General features: G+C 40.7%; 1 protein-coding gene across 1 annotated transcript in view; it reads right to left on the minus strand.

Annotated features, from left to right (window-relative positions):
• ZFP64 (ZFP64 zinc finger protein) overlaps positions 1–22,561 on the minus strand; it is a 73,488-nt gene that overhangs the window by 19,790 nt on the left and 31,137 nt on the right. The gene's annotated exons all lie outside the window — the stretch shown is intronic.

Genomic DNA, 22,561 nt, shown 5'->3' on the forward strand with positions numbered 1-22,561 from the left:
TAACACCTTCTGTGAGATTACGGTTGGTTGGCAAACCCCGGGGCAGGGCCTGCGAGAAGAACGTTTTTACTGAATTGTTTACATTTCTCAAAAGCTGATCGTTTTCCTCAAATGTCCCCTTGATTTTCAGGTTATAAATCAACTTAGGGATGTTTGTGTAATACTGGGTGAAGTCACTTGAGGTTAAATTTCCGAGACTTAAAAAAAATTGTTTTAAACAATTTTTAAAGTTTCCTTTGGGGAGTGTGTCTAGGTACACATATTTGTAACGACATTTGAAAATACACACACGTGTTCGTGTTTATCGCGTCTCCATTTGAGAAAGATACAGTTTAAACTGGGGACAGTGGTTGCTTCTGGGAAAGCTGAAAGATAGGGTGCCCAGAGGCCGTTGATGGGAGACATCTGACATCCCTTTACACTGCTGGAGGTGTGTATGTGCGTTTGCTGTGTGTGTATCACTTCCCCTTCGGAGTATACAATTGGAGTAATCAATTCTTAGCACATGACGGCATTATCACTGATCTGTTGTTAGCCTACATTGGCTGGGTTGTTTGCTTCTGAGTTTAAACAGTAAGTACCAGGGAACCCAGCCCCTCAAAACTAGGACCTTAACCACAACCTGCATCTTTCCCTATGTCCCCTTCCCACCTTCCCCTACCCCAATTTAATAACCGTCAACCTGAATCCTACATATTTTATTCTTTTGCTTTTTGCTTTTATAAGTCTTACTGCACCTCGATGTATTCCTAAAAATATATACAATTTTAATTTTTACAGCACTTCATAAAAAGGGTATGTAATCTCCCAGAAATGACTTTTTCCCATTTAATATTATTTGCTAAGATCATCCAAATTGCTGTCATCGCTCATCCATTTTGACTGATTTGTAATATTCCATTGTGTGAAAATACCACAGTTTATCCATCTACTCTCCTGTTGATGGGTACTTGGGCCTTTGCCAGGTCTTCGCTATTGTGTCCAGTGTTGCTATGATCTATAATCTTTCTAAAAAATGTCAGTTTCCCGTGAGTGAATGTATACCTTGGGGTGGTATAGGAGAATGCCAGAGTGACTGCGCAAATTCATACTTCCCCCGGCAATGTATAAGAGATGATGTGGAGTCACATCCTTTCCCATGCTTGGCATTATAAATGTCTTAATTTTTGCCATCCATATTGACATAAAATGGTCTCTCACTATGGTCTTCATTTGCATTTTCCCTGCATGTATAATTTCAACAAAAAAGTTAAAATTAATGTTTTCCACAAATATAAGGACAACTGATTAATTTTTGAAAGGATTGTTTTACTATTTTGCAGAACATCCATTCAAAATTCAAGACCTAAATTAAGTTTATTACCATTTTTGGTTTTAATGGCTTGATTTTAAGGGTCATAATTGACAAATTGAAAAAATATAACTTACAGGATATGCAGATCTAAATGAAAGCAAAGTATCACTGGCTATGCTTAATAAATCATGATTCCCCTCCATTAATCCCATTTGACAATTATACAAATGGGCTATTCTGTGTTTTGAAATCCAGCTAGCAATTTTTCATCTTCCTTGATAAACAGGGGGTTTGCAAATTAAACTGAAGAGGACACATCACTATACTATATCTTTAACAAACAGATTTCAAACCCACAGAAGCTCTTTTTTTAGAAGACCTTTAAACAGACTAGAAAATTCTGTTGCTAAGTTTAAACACATAGATCGAGGTTTTTATAGGTGATAGCTTTTCATTCATTGTTTTTAGCAATGGTGTCACATAACAAGGGAATCTTGGCCAAACATGCATTTAAAAATACTTTCTCCATAGGAGGTTTCTCTTGAAAACTAGTTACTTCCTCATTCTTTATATATCATCTTTGTCCTGATTTTTTTTTTATGGTTGTTAGGTAATCCCCTTTCTTCACACAGAAAGTCAATATATTTTCAATAAATTTTCAACACATGTCACTTTGTAAAAGAACAATGGAGAATATCTGCAATTTTCATAACTCTTCAGCATTTTGTCAAGAGATAAACAGTGGACCTCTGAATTATACAAAAGATTCCCCTGGTCATTCTACCTCTCTTTACAAAACATCATAAAGATTCCAGGGTGGTATAATATCATAACTAAGACCACAGACTGGAGCCAGCCTGAGTTAGAATCCTGGCTCTGTTACTTCCTGGCTGTGCGATCTTGAGAAAGTGGCTCTGTGCCCTATTTTTCTCATGGATAGAATGGCAATGTCACTACAGTAGCGTGGTTGTAAGCATGAATGAATTTATATATGTAAAGGACACAGAACAACATCTAGCACAGACATAGTACTCTCTAAAGTATTAAAAATCATTACAATAATAGGGTAAGAGTTCTAGTTATTTATAAAAATAGCTTACACTCATCTATAATTGGTCATTCCACTTAACTAGGCACAGGTATTCTGTTTCACATGGAAATAGATTTGAAACAGACAAGCACATGGTGACATTACTCTTCGGAGTTGCAGAATTCCCATGCTTTCATACCAGTTGTGATCCCTAAATTAAATGAGTAAAGCTTACTTTCTTTCTCTAAGAGAAGGAGACAAAAGTAAAGTAGAATGTTGTCTCTGACTGTCCTGGGCCTCCCAGGGTGGAAGCATCCTGACTGAGTCACGTTCTCCTTCCCAAACATTCTTCCATTGTTCCTACTACTGCTCTCCACATGAATACAGGAATGAAAGAATAAAAGTTTATCCAGGTAGAAATAATTCCCCAAAGGGCTATAAACCTAGATAGGAGCAAACTTACTTCTTCATCATTACCTTTGCCAGAAATTCATTTGTTCATCTGATAACAATGTTTTGAGCCCACATTATTGCCTGGCTCTGTTCTAGGTGCTGGAGGTAAAGTGATGTGCAAGACAGAGTCCAGCAGGGCAGTCAGAGAGGTAACCAATGAATGCATGCACAAGATAGTCATCACTACACATAGTAATAGGTGCTCTGATCAAAATACCAGGGGGTGCTGTGATCCGGAGTGACTGGGTAGTCAAGGGGAGTGCCTGAGTTTAACTATTAATAGAAGTGACCTTTGAGCTAAAGCATGAATGTTAACAGCCAGCCATGGGAAGAACCAGGGAGAAAGCATTTCTGGGAAGGGACTAGCAGCAGCAAAGTCTCTAAAAAAGAACAACTTTGGGATGTCTGAAGCAAAGTAAGGAGATTCAGTAACCAGGCAGCTCCCAGAAGAGAAAAATATGTCATGGAAAAATTTTTTTAATGTTCAAGCACACTGATGATTAAAGAAATGCAAGTTCAAATAAACCAAAAGACTGTTTTTCACCTGTCAGAGTAGAAAGGATTAAACAAAGATATGCTGAGTATGACTGGCTATTCCGTGCCTACTCTGCACTTCTCAAACCGTGCACAGAAATCACCTGGGGATCTTGTTAAAATGCAGATTCTGATTCCAACGTGTCTCAGAATTTAACGTGTGTACAGATCACCTGGGGACCTTGTTAAAAAGCAGACCCTGACTTCAGTGCTTCTCAAACTTTCATGTGTAGAGGAATCACCTGGGGATCTTGTTAAATGCAGATTCTGGGCAACAAACACTGAAGAGGTGTTCAATCTCACTAATTATGAGGGAATGAATAGTAAAACCGTGAATTTCCCCTTTTCACCTATCAGATCAATAAAAATCAAAAATGCTGATAACATCTACTATTAGCAGGAGTGCAGGGAAATTGGTTTTCTAATGCGTTGCTAGTGGAAGCGTGAATGTTTATAGTCACTTTGAGGGCAATACATTTTTAAATGTACCTGCCAATCTATCCATGCTGCTTTCCATCTATTCTCCTCCAGACAAACGTGTATTTGCACATGCTCGCAGCAGGGACTGTCCAAGCATGTTTGTTGCAACACCATTGTCATAGGAAAAAATTGAGAAACAACCTAAAAATCTAACAATAGGGAAATGGCTAGGTTAAGCTGAAGTTTAGCCATATCATGAAATAACAGGCAACAGATAAAACTAATCGGCCAGATTTATGAATACTAGCATGGCTAAAGCTCCAAGATATATTGTATTAAAAGAAAAAAGCAAGTTCCATAGATATATAGAGTTAAACACACATTCAAATTCATATGTTTTCAGTGGTGAAATATGCATTTATGTAAATCCAGACAAAAAAGTGCTAGAAGAATACACACTGGCTGCCTTTTAAGCACGCAGCTGGGTGGGGAGGGTGATTTGGGGGAGAGAAGATTGGAGACCTTAATTTTCTGTGTGTGGGGTGTATGTGTGTTTGTGTAAGAGAACAGTATCCTTAGTAATATTTCTTTTTTAAAAAAATAGGGAATGTGTTCATATACTACTCTATAGTTAAAGAGTAATAATTAACAAATAAGTAACTAAATCATGGTACTTTCATACAATGGAATAAATTCTATGCAACCATAAAAAAGAATAATGCATTTCTGTGTGCACTGATATGGAAGAGTTAAGATATATTAAGAGAAATATCCAAAGGACAGAAAGTATACAAATTGCGCTGCTATGCATAATTTACATACATACATATATAACAGCATCCCTCTATATAAATTTTATATATACATGTGTGTGTATGCACGTGCACACACACACACACAAATAAGCTTTTGAATGCACAGGGGACTAGGGAACTGGTAACATGAGTTGTCTCTGGGGATAAAGGCAAGGGTTTTTGCAATGAGGTTGAGTGACTGACATCTTGCTATATACCTTTTTGCAATCTTTTAAATTTTAAAGTTTTAAATCATAAAATTTGGCACGCATGCAAGAGCGTAAAACATAATTGTGCAATTTAAGGAATAAAATGAACCCCTGTGTAACCACCACCAACTTCAGATATGAAACCTTCTTACGGCAAAAGAAACCCTTCCCATATATACACACTCGTATCCCTTAGCTTCTCCTTCCTTCTGCTGTATTCTGCCATTATCTCTAATTTTTTGTAATTATTTAAAAGGTTTTGTCACCTAAACAATATGTTGCTTAGTTTTGCCTCTGTTTGTTTGAACTTTACAGGTATTTTTTCCTTCCCTTGCTTCTTTAGTTTGTGAGGTTCAATATATTGCTGCAGGCAGCCATGGTTCCAGAATTTTCACTCTTGTGCATCCTCCTTTGTGTGAATATACCACACTTTACACTTGCTACTGCCAGTGGGCGGTTTCCAATTTGGTGCCTATGAGCAATGTAGCCATCAACAGTTTCGCAGAGGTTTCCTGATTCACGTGTGGAAGTTTCTCTGCAGCCAGAATCTGCATTTAACAAGGTCCCCAGGTGATTCTTCTGCACGTTAAAATGATCTGCTGAATCAGAATCTGCTTTTAACAAGGTCCCCAGGTGATCTGCACACACATTAAATTTTGAGACTCACTGGAATCAGAATCTGCATTTTAACAAGCTCCCCCAGTGATTTCTATGCAGACAGTGTGAGAAGGACATTGTAGGCACGTGGAATAGCTGGACCACAGAAAGTGCTCATATTCACCTTTCTTAGGAAATGCCAAACTATTTTCCAAAGTGGCTGTATCAATTTACATGCCCAACATCTTCTATTCCTTTTTAAATTGAAGAGAAACTAGTTGAAAAGTCACTAGGGCATAGTCTTAGTTGAAAAGGGAAGTAACCCCTATACAAACCCTAGCTGCTTCCTCCTTGTCCTCCTTGCTGCCACACCCCCACCCTCCCCAGCATGGTTAGAATCTGAAATGAAATACTGGTGGAGAGGGATTCTGCTGGGCAACAATGTGGACGGGGGTCTTTATTTACAGAGAATACAAACAGCCTCTAATTCTCCAGCTGATTCCTACAGGTTTGGAATTTCCTGAGCTGCCAGAGAATGTTTTTCAAGAATAGGAATTCTAAGCTTCCAGACCCCAGGGCAAGGTGTGGTAGGCCTGGGGTGGTCAGTGGTTGTGCCTATTCCTGAGAAAAATGAGTTCCTTTGTGGCAGCAGTGAAATCATACAGACCAATTGTTTTCAGGTTGTTACTGTCTCTGTGTCTCATGCCACACGGTCTCCCTGACATTTTCTCCTAGGACCTGTCCTGGAGCCCTTCATTTGTTTAACAAACATTAATTGGGATCCCACTGGGTGCAAGGCTGTGCTAACACTTAGGAATGCAACAGCAAGTTTTTTAAAAAAGTCACAGAGCAACCAGGAAGATAAATAAGTAAACAGTTTTAATACAGTGTGATTAAAGGTTCACACCGAGTGGGCAGGTAAAGCATCCCGCAAGAGGCAGATTTGTAACCCTGACTGTGTAGGATGAGTAGGTCTTGGGCAGGTAAAGAAGTGAGGTGAAGAGGATTTTAGGTAAAGGGGACAGCCTGTGCCAAGACCAGGAGGCAAAGAGGTGGCACTTTTGAGAAACATCAGTCTGACTGAAGGTGGGGAGAATGCTAGCAATAAGGTGAAGAAGCTGGGTAGGGGAGTAGATACGAAGGCTTCTGTATGGCAAGCAGGAGACGATTAAATAATTTGCTACTCCTTCTTCCCCCTCTGCTATGGTCTGAATGTTTGTGTCTCCCCAAAATCCACAGGTTGCAATCCTAGCCCCCCACATGATGGTATTAAGAGGTAGGGATTTTGGAGGTGTTTAGGTCATGGGGGTGAAGCTCCCCTGAAGGAAATTAGTGCCCTCACAGAAGAGGCCCCAGAGAGCTAGAAGGTGCTGTCTGTGAGAAAGTGGGGCCCTCACCAGACGCTGAATCTGCTGATGCCTTGATCCTGGACTTCCCAACCTACAAAACTGTGAGAAATACATTTCTCTTGTTCATAAGCCACCCAGTCTACAGAACTTTGTTACAGCAGCCCAAACTGACTAAGACACCCTCTGTCCCTCTGTTAAATCTCAGACACGTCCAGCGGCAAATCTCAGGCCTGGTTTGGGAAGGTTCCTGATCCTCTGCTAGCCTGGGAGGCACTGGTGGACAAAGAAGATGCAGGCAGAGGTAATGACCATGAGATGGAAACGTTAACGTTCCCGGATGGCTCACCGCGTGCTGAGTACCACAGGCACACCTCGTCATACTGCACTTCGCAGATACGGCGTGTTTTACATGTTGGGGGTTTGTGGCAACCTTGGATCAGACAAGTCTTTTGGGGCCATTTTTCCAACAGCGTGTGCTCACTTTGTGTCTCTGAATCACATTTGGGTAATTCTCGTAGTATTTCCAACTTTTTCATTATTTTTACATCTGTTATGGTGATCTGTGACCAGTGATCTTTGTTGTCACTATTGTAACTATTTTGAGGGTGCCACGAACTGCACCCTATAAGATGGAAAACTTATGCAATAAAGGCTGTGTGTGTCCTGAATGCTCCACTGACAGGCTGCTCCCCCGTCTCTCTCCCTCTCCTCGGGCCTCCCTGTTCCTGGAGACACAACGATATTGAAATTAGACCAAATAATAACCCCACAATGGCCTCTAAGTGGTCAAGTGAAAGGAAGTGTCACACTTTAAATTAAAAGCTAGACATGATTAAGCTTAGTGAGGAAGGCATGTTGAAAGCATATTACATAGCTTCGTTGACAAAGCAGTGGCAGAGTTTGAGAGGATTGACTCCAATTTTAAAAGAAGTTCTATTGGGGGTAAAATGCTATCAAACAGCATCGCATACTGCAGAGAAATCTCTCATGACAGGAAGAGTCAACCAACGTGGCAAAGTTCACTGCTATCTTAAGAAATTCCTGCAGCCACCCCAGCCTTCAGCAGCTACCACTCTGATCAGTCGACAAACATCAACATGGAAGCAAGACCCTCCGCCAGCAAAAAGAGTATGACTCACTGAAGGCTCAGATGATTGTTAGCATTTTTTAGCAATAAAGTATATTAAAAGTGAGGCATGTGTATTTTTTAGATATAATGCTATTCCACTCTTAATAGACTACAGCATAGTATAACCATAACTTTTATTTTTATTATTTATTTATTTATTTTGGAGACAGAGTCTCACTCTGTCACCCAGGCTAGAGTGCAGTGCCGTCATCGTAGCTCACTGCAACCTCAAACTCCTGGGCTCAAGCAATCCTCCTGCCTCAGCCTCCTGAGTAGCTGGGACTACAGGCAGGCATCACCACACCTGGCTAATTTTTTTCTATTTTTTATAGAGATGGGGTCTTGCTCTTGCTCAGGCTGGTCTCCAGCTCCTGAGCTCAAGCGATCCTCCTGCCTCGGCTTCCCAGAGTGCTAGGATTACAGGCGTGAGTCACCACGTCTGGCCTTAACCATAAGTTTTATATGCACTGGGAAACCAAATAATTTGTGACTTGCTTTATTGCCATATTCACTTTGCTGTGGTGGCCTGGCACTGCACCTGCAGTATCTCTGATGTGTGCCTTTATTTTGAAACACATTTTACATGTATTTCCAGAGTCTGCTCTTTAGACGTATGTGTTTGCACAATTCTCTTAACCTCCTTAAGCCTCGGTTTCCTCACCTGTAAAATAAGGATGATAATTTTACTTATATCAAATGGTTTTTCTGAGTGTTAATAGGGAATAAGTAGAAAGGGACTTACAAGCAGTAAATAATAAAAAATCTTAGTTATCATTATTGTTATTGGCAGTCAACCACCTACTATCTTTATACTATAAATAACATAAATACTATATTTAAAACTAGTCTTAAAAGTCTCAACTACCCAGTAGACTTTTATGACTAATTTTAAATATGATAATGATTATTGTAACTTTTGTTGATTTTATTAAACACCTACATTGTGCCAGGTATGTTGGAGACACATTGGTGAAGAAGACAGAAGAGGTTTTGACTGGAACACTCAGTATTCAGCGATTCTAGAAGGTCCTCGTATGATCCCATCTTTAGTTCTATTGCTTTGGGTTCTTTAACAGAGACCAAAAAAAACAGACTGAAATAAAATATTAGGTTTATTTCTTCTGGGTGACGCTCCACAAGCTCATCTAGGGACCCATCTCCTTCTAGCTTATGGCTCTATGACCCCATCAAGTATTCTCCTGGAGGCAAAGATCCACATCCCTCATCCAACCCATGGGAAGGAGGAAGAGGAGGGCAAACAGTTGCCTTTTATAGAGGTGACAAGAAAGTATGTCACTTCCTGGTTGTGTTCAATTGGCCAGAATTTAGTCACATGGTCACACGTAGCTGCAAAGGAGCCTGGGAATGTGTGTTCTCAGAGTATCCCTGTGCCCAGCTAAAACTCAGGGGGACTTTTGGGAATTTATTCTATAGATACACTGGCACACATACAAGGTAAGAATTTATAAGATTATTCGTTGTAGCACTCTTTGAAATTGCAAATGCCTGGAAATAACCCAAGTATTTGTCTATAGGTTACTTGTTGAATAAACCATGGTAGGGCCACACAAGGGAATATTTTATAGATATAAAAAAATTAGGAAGTTTTTACGTACTAAGATGGTAAGATCTTCTGACTATACTAGATGAAAAAAGCAAGGACTAGAATGGTGTATACAATATGCAATTTTTTTCTTTTTTTGCAAAAAGGGGAGGAGGCAATGAAAGAATATGTTCACATTTGCTAGTGATTGCATAAGCAAACACGGGGAGGCTACACTGTGCAGCAAACACTGTCGGTGCCCCCCGTCTCCCCTCACCTCTGTTACCTTAGTGCGTGCTAGACTGACTTCCACTGCCGGCACCTGCTTTCTCTGCCTACACATCCTCTCTGGTTGCCAGCATCCACGGTGCCCCCCGGGGCAAAACACTGACCGGGTTGGGCTGTTCATCCTTTGCCCTCCCCAGAGCAGTCCTCAATCAACAGGGGAGTTAGTGGATAAATACCTCAGCTCCCTCACACCTTGCTCCTCAGGTAGGAAAAGTAACTCCAAGATGTGTGGTCCTCAGGGGCTCCCAGGGTTGCCCAGCTGAATTAAGCTCCCGTTGCCCACGGTGGTTAATGTCACTGACTCACTCTGTATGGGCTCCTCTCTTCCCACTCTCACTTGCCCACTACCTCAGAGGCCTTTCCTGGGATCACCATGTAAACTACCTCCTGTCTAATCCTTGTCTCAGGCTCTGCGACTGGGGACACTGCACTTAAGACAAAAAATTCTAAAAGCAGATACCCATAAGGAATATGGATAACACAGGGTGGAAATGAGACTTCTCAACGTATATCATCTTATCATTATTTTGGTATTTTAACATTGTTACTGTTCAACCCCACAAGAACCTCAGAGGTCTAGTCCTAAAAAAAGCAAACACTGGGCATTGGAACGTAATGAGCAGTCCTTGCCACAGTGCCGCATTCCTTCCGCGCTCATTTCTGTGTGGCCAAACCGCTTGCATATTGCACAGGTGCGAGTCTCCCTCAATCTTCCCTCTTGCTGTTCTGTTAGGGGCTCAAGTCCAAGGTTGCAAATGGAATTAGGGGAGTCGAGTGCAATGGTGAACCCTGGCATTGTCTGTCTGGCAATGAGCAAAGTGGATTGGTGGTGAATCTCTTGAGTTTTGGGCTTTCATTTTATCCTCTGAGAAGTGGGCATACTAAACACACACCCTTCCTTCCTCTCAAAGTTGTAAGGATCAAATGTTCGTTGCAGGATCTAATAAAGTTCACCTGTTTGCAGGTCTGAGGCGCTCAGGGATTGCAATCAATCAATAAGGATGGTAAATGTATTTAACTTGAGGTGCTGGATTAATGAAGCGTCTACAAAGAAGTAAAATGCATGATCTCTTCTCCAAAGAGATATTCACTGAGGAGTAATGTAGCTTAAAGAATGTTTAAAAATATAGACTTTGATGTAAGACAGGACTAGCAACTATTTCTGTTGCTTTACAGAAGTTTGCTGATCCTTGCTTTAAACCAATAACTTTGACCAAGGTCATGGGGGTACTATGATTGGCAGGTATGGGACACACGCCCTCCCCAATGGGGGGGCTATGTCAGGCCCATTAGATGCATGTGGACTGAAAATGGGGTGGGTGATATTCTGGAACATGGACCGAGTACACAGTTCCAGACAACATTTTCAACAAACATCCAATCTCTACAGCTACTAACATTGAAAACAGGAATAAAATCACACAAGCCAAGAAGAAACAGATTGATAAAGACTGATACGCACATTTATAATAATAATAAATTTATCTCCACCTGAAGTGTCGGGAGGAAAATACAAACTTTGATCTGCCTTGTGGCATGTGACTTGTTACTTTTCTTGGAAAACTGACCTCAGGGAGGTGAAATTCTAAACTTTGCCTCGCTGTGTTGTGTTGCTGCACTCCACCACGAGGGGGCAGCATCAGCCACTATTAATATTTTACAGCCGCCGGGCCGGCCCTCCACCTGCCGCGGGGCGGACCTCCACCTGTTCCCCCAGAACAATCAGCGACAGTGCCGCTTCACTTCCACAAGGGTGCCAGTTTGGACGATGAGCTACACGATCATCTTGTGCATAGGCCCTAATCGTGGCATGTCTTCTCCAGAAAGGAACAACCTTCCCCAAAGCTAACACTCCACAAGGAGAACAGACTTTTTCCTACTTGCCTTTTCCCTTTTAGCAAAATGCTCCAATTACAAATGACCTCTCTCCCTCCAGACCTGCACATGGTCCAGCCCACCTTGGAATGCTCATCCCCCCAACCCCCCGAATGTCAACTCTGTAACTCCTGTTTATTATTTCCACTCACCCCCACCCGCCTCGGCTTCCTGGGCCTCCCGCATCTGGGTTAGACGCCTCTGTGGGCCCCGCTGCAGCGCGTGTGCTGTGACAACGTGCTCGTCTGCCTCACTGGACTGTGAGCTCCCAGAGGGCTGGGGTCCTGCCTGCCCCGTGTCACCCCCATCAGACGCCCCTTTGGCGACTGGAAGTTGCTGAATGAATGCAATAGTTATTACTGTTTTCATTGTTATTGTTATAAAATACGTCAGGCACACAAAAACCACAGGGAATAATGCTCCCTCCGCCCTCCTCTCTACCTGCTCCTCTTCCCTGGCCACCTTCCTGTTTCAGGGCTTTGGCGCCGGCTGTTCCCCCTGCTGGAACTCTCTTCCCCCTGAGATCCACACAGCTTCCTTGCTCCCTCATTCCAGTCTTTGTTCCAATCTGAACTTCTTAGGGAGACTTTCTTGGACCTGCAGCCCCCTGCCCAAGCCCATCCCCCCATAGCACCCACCATCTTCTAGGACATTGTGCAACATACCCATGTGTTCCACATGTCCTTTGTCAGTTTTCCCTTAGGAGAAGGGAGACTCCACCAGGGCAAGATCATTTCCCGTTTGCTCACGGAAACCTCACAAGTTTCCAGGACAGCACCTGGCACTTAGTAGGTGCTCAGGAAACATTTATTGAATGAATAAAGGGGTTCAATGAACGTTTACTGAGCACTTTTGTCCAGGGTTTCTGTCCAACAGTCAGAATCAATCTCAGCCCCCAAGATCCACAATTTCGGTAGAGAAAATGACAAGACCAGAAACAGTGGCACACGAGGAAACAGGTTGCTTTAAGGCAGTGGCTCAATTACACAATCTTGGTGTCCTCAGAGCACTTTGAACCATACTAAAAATTCCATACAGGCATCTCAGGATGAAACCATCAAGGAATTGACAATACTGTACTAGCTGACAATATTCAGAACATTTCGAGTCTTCCTTTTCCTAATAACTAACACCCAATTCCACCTTCAAAATTTAGTGAAATAACTCTCAGGGATAATACTGGAAAAATATAGCCCAAGATGAATGACTATCATTACTGCTCAAGAATGACAAAATCAGCAGTAAAAACTTAGCTCTCTGTAAATTAATTCTTTAAAGATTTTATAGTTAAAGTAGCTGAAAAAATAAAGGAAAAAATAGATTGGTTTACAGAAGACTATTCCAAAGTATTATTTTACTTATAATTTTTGTGTCCAAAACATCTTGACTATCCTAAGAAACCATGTTTTAAAAATACAAAGAAATATGTTTTTGCATGGTTAACAAAAGGGCAGGTAAATGCGACGTGTGTATGGACAGATGCTCTCCTCTGGTCCACTCTTGGTTTTTTGAGAGTTGGTTGTGGAAGGCAGCAGTTAAATGCTCAGCAAGTCCCTGGCACACAGTAAGTGCTTAATAAACGTTAGTTTGTTCAGAGATCAGAATAGTCCCTTGGACAGGAACTGCCACTTTTTCTGCTCATCTGAGAGAGAAGCATGTCATTTCCTTGCCATGTCCTGCTATTTTCACATTGGCCACTGGGCTAGAATCAACTGCTCTGTCTTTCTGTTTTACGCAAATTTGGCAAATGCACTCTGCTTTTTACTAGATTTCCAACGTGGAATTCTAGCTCCAGAACGAGATGTTAATCACCAGCTGATTCAAGTCAAGTCAAATCCCAAATCCCAAATTAACTAGCTGCATAACCAGGGCCAGATGCTTAGCCATTCTGTTGCATTCTCTAAAATGGTGATGATAATAACACCTCCTGAATAGGGCTGTTCAATGGGGGTGTTCATTGAGTTAATGGGACCGATACAGAGTTCCTGCTCAGTAGGAAGCAGGTATTATGATAAAAATTCACAAACAAATCTAAAAAGTTGAATATATTAACATTTAAACCAATAGTACAAACAGTGGAAACAACCCAAATTTCCATTAGCTGATAAAATGTGATCCATCCATACAATGGAATATTATTTGGCCATAAAAGGAATGAAGTACTGATACACACTATATCATGGGTGAACCCGGAAAACACAGTACTAAGTGAAAGAAGCCAGGCACAAAAGACCGCATATGGTACAATCCCATTTATGTGAAATGTCCAACATAGGCAGATCCACAGAGGTAGAAAGTAGATTAGTGGTTGCCAGGGGTTGAGGGGAGAGGGGCTGGGGAATGACTGCTAATGGGGATGGGATTTCTTTTTGGGGTGATATAATATCCTGCAATGAGATACTGATAATGGTTCTCTAACTCTGAATACACTAAAAAGCACTGAATTGTACACTTTAAAAGGCGAGTTTTAATTTGGTGTGTGAATTATATCTCAATAAAGCTGTTATAAAAAAACTTGACAAAACAAAGATAAGTAATTATCTTTCTGTCCCATCTATTTCTTCTTCCTGCAGAATGAAACTTCTCTTACATTTTTTATGTCTTGGTTAGAGTCTCCCAGATTATAGGGAGTTAGCCAACTTCTCTGCCCAGCAGAGTGGGCATGGTACCCACGGCTCATGGTTATAGGGGCCCATGAAGGGCTTTGATGTCTTTTAAAATTAGAAAAAAATTTTAGTGCAATGCAGCCTGGAGTATATTCATCGTTGTACCCACACAGTTATAAGATATAATTTTAAATGTGTATATATTATATACAGCATATGTTTCTATGGAGGAAGGGACCTATGCAAGCAAAAGCACCTGGGCCCAGGACAGTGTGGCTCTGCCAACTCACACTAAGTCCGTACTAAACGGTGACCTTCCTTGGAGCTGACATTCCCTGGTTTGGGACTTATGGGGGCCCTCTCGTGCTTTCACGATACCAGGATGAAGTCGGAGACACCCAGCGAAATTAGAAAACTAAACCAAACAAAATGAAAAACATACTCTTGCCCCTGTGCCCCCCGGCAGACGCTTGGCACTGAGGGAAGGAGGAGCGCAGGACGTAAGGAGGTATCTGAGCTGGGTCTGCACCTGGGCTCAACTGCATGATGCCAGTGACCAGCAGAGTGACCTTGGGCAAGTCAAGGACATCGGTCACTATGCCTTTGTTTCTCCATTACTCTGGCAGGACAGAAATAGCTCCATGAAAGAGCATTTTGTAGAACGAAGGGCTGGTGCAGGCAAGAGTCCACCCTCTTTCCAGGGTGTGTCCTTATTGGTCCCTGCTGCGACAGCGTGGAGAGCCCCATGGGTGGGTGGGAGTAGAGGGGAGTGAATTCCTGCAAACAAGCCCTCAGTTAGCAAGTTGGACTGAGGTCATGACAACTGAAAACATGCTAATAGAATGAAGACAGATGCACTGAGTATTGGCTCTAGGTTTAAACCACCTTAGGGCTGATAGCCGCCTGATATCGGGCTGTCATCTAACTGTCTCCAAGCCCCGGATTCTTTATCTTTGTGTTCTATGCATTGCATGGGTCAGAACACTGCAGCGGTGCCAGATTTAAAATACAGATTCTCAGGCTCCCACCAAGGTCCTCTGTATCAGAATTTCCAGAGCTGGGCTGTGGCTGTGGGCAGTTAAAACAAGTTTTCCAGGTGATTCTTATGCCAGGCAAGTTTCATAGCACCCCCTTTTCTGCACAATGTGGGTCTAATAGTACCTCCCTCACGGGAGTTGGGAGGATTAAATGAGATTATTGAATATAGCACTGATCACTGGGCTGGCACATAAGAGTCAATAAATATTAGCTCTTATCATCGAAAAATCATGATTGCCATTTATTTAATAAATATTTCTTATGCTCCAGGTACTGTGCTACATACTGGGGTTTAATGGTGGATAAGATATATGGTTCCTGACCACGTGGAGCTTGCTCACTGCTAGTGTGGGCAATAGGCAGATAGGTACTCGGATAAGCCTTTATAACAATGTGAAAACTGCCAATAAAACCAGCGTTTTACGAAAGCACTGACTTAATCGCAGCTTGGGAGGAAGGAGGTATTTTACTTCTGGAATCTGCAAGAAGAGGGGCAGTTAGAAGGAGGAAAGAAATTTCTACATGAAATAGAACATGCAAAGGAGCTATAAGTGCATTAGAGAATTGGAGGGGAGGCTTAGTTACTTATATTTAACACTCTTCTTTCAGGCTATAGACATTGAACTAACTCAGGGCTTCTCAACCCTGGCACTCCCGACCATTGGAGCAAATCTAAGTTTTGTGCTTTTTAATGTCCTCTCCAGGGTACCTGAGATGCCACACACAGTTCAAACACAAGAGTGCCTATTTTGCCATGCTTAGCAACATGCTATGTCTAAACTTTCCTTGTAATAATACTTCCACTTAATTCTCCAGCCAATTCTCATTGCAATTGCTGCAAAGTGGAGAATGGAAATCTTTTGTTGGTCCTCGGTTATAAATGAGTCACTCAGATGAATCAGGTTACTCAAGTTAATTTTTAAAAAAGCATGCCTGTTAAAATGAAAGCCCAAAAGTAAAAGAAAATGTGTTTTTTTGTACTCCCTCCCAAGAACATACCCAAACACTTCTTCCCCCATCCTCTCCCCGATAGTCTGTGGTTTCAAGTTTGAGAAACTCTGCTCTAAACTAATGTCATTTTACACGAAGATTCTGAGTTTCAAAGAAATTGTAAAGAACCAAAACTCTTGAAATGAGTTAATGAAACAGGTAGCACTAGACGCTAAGGAATCTTGGCTTCACTCCAAATTCACATTCAGATTTTCATGTCATAAAATACCTGCCCAACTACAAAGCTAATTCAGTTATAGAATTAATCTGGGCATAGTCAACTTGTTTGAAATGAAATTGGGCTTTACTGTAAAAAATGATGACTAGAAAAAGGCGAATTGTAACGAAACTACAGTAACAGGAACACAGCAAATACGAAATGAGAATTACATACATTACGAATGAGATCACAAGATTTAGTAGCTACGATACACAGGGAGCCACCACGCAATCTACCATTTAATTGACTTGTCTTACTTAGGAGCAGAGAATGTTTTGCTCTATTGACAAAACTGCAGTTTTAAAAAAAGTACATCCTAAAATAATAGGGAATGGATGGGCGAAATCATTTTCTTTTTTTAACTTCCAATGACAAGTTGGAAAGTTGAACACAAGGGCTTGGTCTTTGTCACAAACACTTCATTGTTTTTCTACCAAGCTTGGGAGTGGTACGTCTTTCTAGAACAGCATCCTATCTTAAAGAGAACATGCAACCTGGATGCCTGATGTGCCCAGCTCAGGGAGTTCCCTGTGACCTAGCGAGTCTCAGGCGGAATCATCCTTTAAAGGAGATAGTGGTGGTTTCTTCCCTATTGCAGGACATCCCATCTTCTCCCCCGAGAGCTAAACACTGAGGCCATTTACTGTGAAAATGCTGAAACTTAAGATTCTTTACCTCCCCAAGGCCCTTTTAAGTCCCTATAGTTGTAAGCTTGTATTCAGAATTTTACATTCTTTTTTTTTACAAGGACTCCCTAATTTGTATATACTTTAGGCTCCATAAAACCTGGATCCATCCCTGATTAATTGATTGATTGAGACAGGGACTCCCTCTGTTGCCCAGGCTGGAGTGCAGTGATGTGATCTTAGCTCACTGCAGCCTCGAACTCCTTGGCTCCAGCGATCCTCCTGCCTCAGTCTTCCGAGTAGCTGGGACCACAGGCAATGCTACCACACCCAGCTAATTTTTAAAACATTTTTTGTAGAGACAGAGTCTCTGTCTCTCTTTGTTGCCCATGCTGGTTCCAGACTCCTGGGCTCAAGTGATCCTCCCACCTCGGCCTCCCAAAGTGCTGAGATTACAGGCATAAATACTGTGCCTGGCTCACTAGTGAGTTAAAGTCAGATTTCGTTCAGGCTGCCTCACCTCTAAATTTCTCATCCAGTCAGTAGAGAAGCTTGCCTTTTCTGTTTCTGGAAGCCAAGCCTTTCATAGCAAGTGGCCAAAAAATTGAATTCAAACTGACAGATGTGTTTTATGGCAGAGTTATTGATTTATAAATGCAGGGAGTTATTAAGATTTTGAAGTTTAGTGGTATAAATTCTGTGATTTTATTTAATCAACTGTCATTGTGATTTAAGCCAGAGCCACTTGGGCATTTACAACTTTTCAATCTAAAGGTGCTACTTTGTGGTGCTCTCTGGAAGGGCGGCCTCAGGAGTTTAACGGCCGCTCCCACAGCAGGGTGCAGGGTGATTTGGACCATTGTAGGAAGAGGTTTCCTATGTTTGTTTAATCAGATGCCAATAATAATAATCATCATAATAGCAACAATAAAAAGCCCTAAAGGTGGTCTAATTTTTAAACAGAACTCTCCATTCTAATACAGAAAGATGCTATAAATATAAATTCAATCTAACCACTCTTGAGTGCCACACTTTCTTAGGATTCATTTAAGTTTTCATGTTAACTACTAATCTCAGGGGTCCGGGCAGGGTCCAGGGCAGGGGCAGCCAAACTCTGGCCCACCACCTCCTTGTGTGTGGTCTCTGAGCTAAGACTGGTTTCACATTTTTAATGGTTGAAAGAAAATCAAAAGAAAAATAATATTTTTTTATGTGGAAATTACATGAAATTCAAATCTCAATGCCTTGAAATGAAGTTTTATTGGTACCCAGCTGTGCCTACTCTCCTACATGTCATCTGGGGCTACTTTCATGCTACCTCAGCAGAGCTGAATAGTTGCTATGGAAACATCTGGCCAGCCCATGAAGCTGAAAATATTCACTTATCTGGCCCTTTACAAAAAAAGTTTGCTGACTCCTGCTCTAGGGCAAAAGATCTTCAAATTTTGGGGTTCTTGTATTTTGGGAATATACAAAGGTTTTTCAAGAGATACACAGGTGTGATTAAGGAAATCAATTCGCAGATCCTTAACTTCTAGGTGTACATTTTCCTGAAATTGATCAACTCAGAATTCACCCAGAAGGTGGTCCATTATGCATAATCCATACTGAACCAATGCATGGAGCTATAAAATCTCTGGGCAATCATGGTGTTAATGTTGAGAAAGCAATTGACTCCATGATTGGGAAAGAAATCCCAGGCGGCTTTCAACTCTTTGCTTTTAAGAAAATTGACCCAATCAATTATGACTGATGAATATGTGATTTTCTGGCATATAATTCAGAACAAATTAAAATAATTGAGAATATTATAAGAATTCTATAAGAATGCATTTCTATTTTCATATACTTATTTATGTGAATAAAACTCAGAGTTTACATCAACAAAAGGGAAAATTTAGAATATAACTGAAAATGAGCTATGTCTCATTCTTGCAACTGGTAAAAACAGTTTTACAAAAAGTAATATTCATCAAGGGTATATAAACTGATTAAAAACCAGACCTGGCTGGGTGTGGTGCCCCATGCCTATGATCTTAGCACTCTGGGAGGCTGAGGTTGGGAGGATCACTTGAGCTCAGGAGTTTGAGACCAGCCTGAGCAACAGCGAGACCCCATCTCTACTAAAAATGGAATAAAATTAGCTGGGTGTGGTGGTGCGTGCTTGTAGTCCCAGCTACATGGGAGGCTGAGGCAGGAGGATCGCTTGAGTCTAGGAGTTTGAGGTTGCTGTGAGGTAGGCTGACACCATGGCACTCTAGCCTTGGCAACAGAGCAAGACTCTGTCTCAAAACAAACAAACAAAAAACACCAGACCTATCTAGCCCATTAAAATATATCAGTAAATTTTTGCTTATATTTAATAATTATTTTTCAAAATGTGTAATATATTTATGTTGTTTTGATCAAATGTTTCTAATGATAATTTGATATAGGAGAAATGTCTAAAGCTTGGAGCCTTGTGATCCTAGGAAATAAACATTGTGAATTTCAATTTATAGAAACATAACTTTGTTACTGAGAAGTAGGATGAGAAAAATATCAAAAAATTTTCAAGATTAATAATGTTTCCTACCTTCAAGTCCCTCTACCTATTCTAGAAGCTTCAGAGACTAGTGTTCTCAACCTGATTGGCTAAGGCGAGACATCGCCCCACTTTTTTTTCTGGTAATACCATCATTTTGTCTCAGCTTTGCTGAGATGCCACAGGACCTAGGGCATCTGAGAAATGGATCAGATCGGATCACATTTTACATCTCCACCAGAACAGAGTTTAAAGACTCCTGAAGAGAAAAGAATCCTATTTCTAAAGGTATCTTTCTGCCAGGACAAAAGAAGTGCCACCTATCTGCCCTTTCTGAGGAATATATTCTAGAAAAGTGCTCTAAAGGAATAAAAATAAAATCAGAGTAAAGATGTGAAATAGGGGAAGATAAGAGTGTAATAAACAATGAATGTCATACTTTTTGGTTTGTTAAATATAAATGGAGATGGTAATTTGACTGGGAATTTTAATGTAAGAGATATACCATCAGGCAAAACTTAAAAGAAAACCTAGAAATAAATTCGCAAGCAATCTCAGCAAAACTCAGTATTTGGGATACAGGGCTACAGAAGACGATGAGGCCCCAAAACCTCTTCTCCTTGGGAAGACGACTTCTTAATGGAAGACTGAGGCACGGTTAATATTTATTCTTTGCATAGCAGTAGAGAAATATAAATTTAACAATAATTGTTAAAGATTGGAAAGTAACTGTGAGCAGAAAGGAGATGAATATGAATGTTCCAGAGAAAAGAGGAAAGTTAGAAAGAAAAAAGGAGAAAACCACAAAGTTTAATAAGTATTAAATAGATGGGAGTGAATAATAGCAAGTATACGTTACTGTCATAAATGCAAAGTATTTAAATTTTCCTGTCAAAGACAAAGAGAAGCTGATAAAGATATTAAATAACAGAACGGGCAAATATAAACCAGGCAAAAGAAATAAACCATAAAATGAGACTTAGAATATTATTATGAGATAAAGCATGATTTAAGGCCATCAGCTATTAAATGGAAGGAACAAGTATATAAGGATAAAACGTAAAATGGACAAAGAACATAGAATAGGCACAAACGTGTATGCATCAAACGTATATGGCAAAATATAATGAAGCAAAACACCCTGGTAACACAAGAAAAGCTTGATAAAAAACCACAATCCTAGTGCGAGGTTTTAAAATACTTCTTTCAAACTTTACCAAACAGACAAAAACTAAGAGAGGACTAGAGGAATTGAGTAACAAAGTCAACTTGATTCATAAAAATTTGAACTCTACAGAGACTATATACTTTTCTCTGATGCTCACCGAACATTTACAGAAATTGGTCACGTAAATGGCCACACAGAAAACTACTAAATTACAAAAAGCATACATTTTACAGGTTACATTTTCAGACCAAAACCCAGTAATATCAGAGACCAAAAACCAAAACACAGCTTCACAAATCGCAACTGCACGCAGACCTCATCTTATTGCCCTTTACTTTCCTGTGCTTCACAGATGTTGCTTTTTACAGGTTGAAGGTTTGTGGTGACCCTGCATCCAGAAAGTCCATCAGCACAACTTTTCCCAGAGCATATGCTCACCTTGTGTCTCTGTGTCACATTTTGGTAATTCTCACAACATTTCAAACTTTTTCATTGTTATTGTATCAGTTATGGTGATCTATGATCAGTGATCTTTGATGTTACTATTGAAATGGTTTCAAGGCACCATGAACTGCACCCATATGACAAACTTAGTCGATAAATGTGTGTTCTGACTGCTCCACCAACCGCCCATCCCCCATCTCTCTCCCTCTCATTGGTTCTCCCTATTCTCAAGACACAATGATATGAAAATAAGCCAGATAATAACCATACGATGGTCTTTAAGTAGTCAAGTGAAAGGAAGTGGCGCATGTCTCTCACTTTAAATTGAAAGCTAGACATGATTAAGCTTAGTGAGGAAGGCATGTCGAAAGCCAAGTCACGCTGAAAGCTAGACCTCTTACACCACAGTTAGCCAAGTGGTGAAGGTAAAGGAAAAGTTCTTGAGGAAAATTAAAAGTGCTACTCCAGCGAGCACAGGAATGATAGGAAAGCAAAACAGCGTTATTGGTGATATAGAGACAGTTTGAGTGGTCTGCATAGAAGATCAAACCAGCCACGACATTCCCTTAAGACAAAACCTAATCCAGAACAAAGTCCTAACTCTCTTCCATTCTACAAAGGCTGAGAGAGGTGAGGAAATTGAAGGAGGAAAGTCTGAAGCCAGCAGAGGCTGGCTCATGAGGTTTAGGGAAAGAAGTCGTCTCCAGAACATAAAAATGTTGTATGAAATAATAGGACTACAGATATGAAAATTTAGAGCAAAATGAATGATCTTTTCCCTTGCAAAATATAAATTACTAAAATTGATCCAGATGAGGTATACAACCTGAACAAACCTGTAATTACAGAAAAATATTGGAAGGTTTTTTTAAAGCTGTACAATGGAAAAGGGCATTAGCCTAGATTACAGATAATTTCTGAGATAGTCAAACTATTGCAGGTCATTAAAAAAGAAGAAAAGAGCTCCAATTTATTCTTAGAGCACCACAATCTAAAACGAACAAGCAAAAATCAGAGATATCACAAAAAAGAAAACTAGAGATCAACTGCGCTTATGTGTATAGTCATGTGTCGCTTATCAATGGAGATCCACTCTGGGAAATGTTTCATGACGCTATTTCATTGTTGCGTGAACCTCACAGACTGTTCTTTGTAAACCTAGAGGGTATAGCCTACTACACACCTAGGCTTACATATATCACATACACAGCCAGACTATTGCTCCTAGGCCACAAACCTGCACAGCACGTACTGTACTGAGCATTGTGGGCAACTGTAACACAGTCATAACTATTTATGTCTCTAAACAGCTAACCAAAGAAAAGATACAGTTGCAGTAAAAGTACAAAGATAAAAGATAACAAATGGTACACCTATACAGGGCACTGACCATGAATGGAGCCTGCAGGACTGTGAGTGAGTGGTGAGTG

Source organism: Lemur catta, chromosome 17, assembly GCF_020740605.2.
Source record: "Lemur catta isolate mLemCat1 chromosome 17, mLemCat1.pri, whole genome shotgun sequence".
Lineage (NCBI taxonomy): Eukaryota > Metazoa > Chordata > Mammalia > Primates > Lemuridae > Lemur > Lemur catta.